The 3,610-nt window shown below is 37.6% G+C and overlaps 1 protein-coding gene across 1 annotated transcript in view; it reads left to right on the top strand.

Moving 5' to 3' along the window:
• Positions 1–3,610, top strand: part of Znf451 (zinc finger protein 451) — an 87,165-nt gene that overhangs the window by 56,777 nt on the left and 26,778 nt on the right. The window lies entirely within an intron of this gene.

Below are 3,610 nucleotides of genomic sequence, written 5' to 3'. Positions count from 1 at the left end.
GACAGGGTTTCACTATGTAGTTGAGACTGACCTGGAACTCACTATGTAGCTCAGGCTGGTCTTGAACTCACAGTGATCCTCCTGCCTCAGCCTCCCGAGTGCTGGGATTACAGGCATGTACCACCACACCTGGCCCCCCATAATTCTTAATTATACTCCTTTTTGCATATTTTTGGATGTGTCTATCTCAAGGGCTATAAAGGAAACTAGTACACATTAGGTTGTATTTGCAGGGAGAAAGGACAGAAGGGACAAGAAAAATGAAAATAGGAAAAAGTGGAAACAGCTTTTGTAGAAGGGAGCAGAGAGGTCTTGAGACAGGGAAGTGGGATAAAATAAATAAAATTTGAAATAAATCAGTCAACCAGAAGAGGTCGCTAGAGGGTGCATAAGCTTCATTGTTTTCCATATCTAAGAATTCTGTGTTGTAAAGATGGCATTCTCCAATGAAAGAGAGTCAAACGATTCATAATTTGCAGTTTTCCTCCTGTCCCTTTCAATTTCTTTCCTGTAGGTCTGGTGTTCCTAAAGTAGTGTGCACACAAATTAAGAGTTTGTTAAAACAAATTTGTTTGACCTGGGATGGAGCCTAGCTTGGCATTTCTGTTATGCTCCTACATGATTCCAAGGCTGTTAGTCCTTAAGTCACACTTTGAGTAGCAAGTTGTTAGTGATTTGTGACTTGGAAGATACCCAGTGGATGTATCACCGGCAGTGTGTTGCTTTGTCCCCTCTTTGTGACAGCAGTAGTTGCTGTCCTTAAGCTCGTGTGTTCCTTGGTGAATTTGCAGGTCAGTAGGGACTCTGCACTTTAGGGTTTTAAGGGTTGGGGTTATCTGAGGTATTTTCCCCTGTACTGGCCCATCACCACTCCATCCTGCCCTTGGCCAGCACTAACCTATTTAACAGATTCGGCATCTCCATCAGTGGGCTCAAACAATAGGTGGCCTTAGTGACTAGATTGTTTCACTTACCATGTTTTCAAGGCTTATAGATGTTGTAGGATGATCAGTATTTCATTTCTTTTTACTGCCAGATAATACTTTGTGGCAAGGCTGTGAGCCACATTTTATCAGCTCGTTCCTTGTGATCTTACTTTGTTACTGTTTCAAGTAGTGCTTCCATCAGTAATTATCCAGATCTATGTGAATATGTATGTCATTACTCTAATAAGGCACAGTTGCTGGGCACATGATAGCTCTTTATGATTTTGCAGAACTGCCTGTCATTCAATGAGCTGCACTTTTTGAGTTTCCCGCTGGTAGTGGGTGCAGGTTTCAGTTTCTCCATGTCTTCTCCAACACTTACTCTCTGTGCTTTTGAATACAAGTACCTTTTTTGGGTACAAAGTAATATTTTGTGGTTCTGTTATTTTTGATATACAGATTTGTGTCTGCTTTGTATTGTAATATAACCATGACATGATTAAAGGGAATTGATTAGTTTAACCTACCATTTTTTCTGTATTTCCTATTCCTTCTCCCACTTTGTAGAAGGTGTTTGCAAATATGCCAAGTTTTGGTAATAAGTATATTTCAATAAAATTTTATGTAGAATTCCTTTTTGGTTCTACTGAGCAAATAATTTAAACAGGCTTTATTTTTAATCCATTTTAACCCAGCAAAACTAAAATTGTTTTATTAACTTAGTTTAAGCTCATCAAGTAAAAGAAATCTGTATAAATTGGTAGTTAATGTCTTTATTGCTCTTATTTAGAACAGCCTAATTTGAAATCAGAATATCTTCCCAGGCTTTTCTTCTTGTTTGGCTCCCATCAAATTAAAACAGGAGCAGGGTTTAGGAGAGGAAGTAATGAAAAGAGCATAGATTTGATTACAAAGATGCAAATCTTTATTTGAGTGGTAGATTTGTCTCTCTAGGGTACAGCATATTTGTGGGTCAAGTGGAGACAGTGATGGTAAATAAAGACAATAGCATTGCATGGGGTTGTTATAAGGATTAAATGGGTAAACATGTTCACAATCTTAATGTGGTGGTTGACTTAGCCTCAATACAGTGTAAGGATAGAGTCCCCTACCCCATCTTTTTCTCTCTGTGTCTCTGTGCCCCCCCATAAATCTCGTAAGCACTATGCAAACTATTGCTATGTTCCTAGTGTTAATTTAAGAAGGCACAATCTAATTTTTAGGGTTATTATTCTAAAGATCATTAACAAGAAATTATATTTATAATTTCACCACATGTAAATATACTTACAGACTCCCTCCCCCTGTCCGTCTCTCTCTCTCTCTCTCTCTACCGAGGATCAAACTCAGGACCTTTCACTTGCCAGGCAGGCATGGCACCACTGAGCTACATCACTGGCCTACAAACTTTTCTCTTTTATTTTCCAATTATAACATATAAAAGGCGCTTAACCAACTTTGGAAACTCATGCTAGAAAAGGCATACCTGTTTGACTATATTGAAAATTTACACAGTAATGAGAAACAAAATTAATAGATGCTTGGAAAAATATTTGTAAAATGGAGGATAAGTTAGGGAAATTAATTCCAATAACCAAAGACTGATACAAATTGATGAGAAGAGGACAAAACAATTAAAAAATAAAGCTTAAAGGCCAGGGATTTAGCTCAGTGGTTCTGCCACCTACTTTGCAAGCATAAGGACCCAAGTTCAATCCCCGGTACCAAAACAAACAAACAAACAAACAAACAAAAATAAAGCTTAAGATTATGAATAAGAAATTCACATAATAAATCCAGATACCCAAACAAATGCTCGAATTCCGTTATGGACAGTACAAATTAAAATAGCAGTGAATATCATCTGGTAGACTGACAAAAATTAAAAGATCCATAATATTTGTTGTTATCAGGCTCACTCAGTTCTGGGGGATGCTTGGATGAATAGAGCTAAAAAAAAAAAAAAAAGCAATCATTCACTGTCCTTTAATATTCAGATATGTACACCCTTTTCTTCTGTAAGAGCCATTTCTGGTAATGATAAAATCTATAAGCAAAGGTATACATTTAAAGATGTTTACCACAGTCATTATCTTTGCGGAGGGGAAGATCAAAACAGAAACAGCTCTAGAAATTAGTGGTTGATTCAGATCCATCCATACCATGGAGTAGTTTGTAACTTAGAAGTATAAATTCGCACTATACTAGGAGATTTTTAGGAATTTCCTGAAATCATTATGGAATGAGAAAACTAATAGGCAGCAAGAGTCTGTAAGATGATAGTACTTGATAAAACAATGACATTCCTCATTTAAGTTTATTTCTGTGTATCTTTGTTAATGATTAACCATATGGAAGATTATTCTTTTGGAGATAGGGTTTCTATATAGTTGAGGCTGACCTTGAACTCACTGTGTAGCCCAGGTTGGCCTCAAACTTGCAGTAATCCTCCTGCCTCTGCCTCCCTAGTTCTGGGATTACAGGTATGGGCCACCACGCCCAGCTGTATTTGTAAATATAAGTTATAATGAAGAATAGAGTGAACAGAACAAAACACTAGAAAAAGTATATGTGGCGCATGCCTGTTATCCCAGTGCTTGGAAAGCTAAGGCAGGAGGATCACTGAGTTGGAGGCCAGCCTGGGCTACAGAGTGAGACCCTGTCTCAAAAAAAAAAAAAAAAAA

Source organism: Fukomys damarensis, unplaced genomic scaffold (genome assembly GCF_012274545.1).
Source record: "Fukomys damarensis isolate Sample0158 unplaced genomic scaffold, DMR_v1.0_HiC HiC_scaffold_27, whole genome shotgun sequence".
Classification (NCBI taxonomy): Eukaryota; Metazoa; Chordata; class Mammalia; order Rodentia; family Bathyergidae; genus Fukomys; species Fukomys damarensis.
The sequence above is the reverse complement of the archived record's forward strand: the minus strand, read 5'-3'. Positions and strand labels throughout refer to the sequence as shown.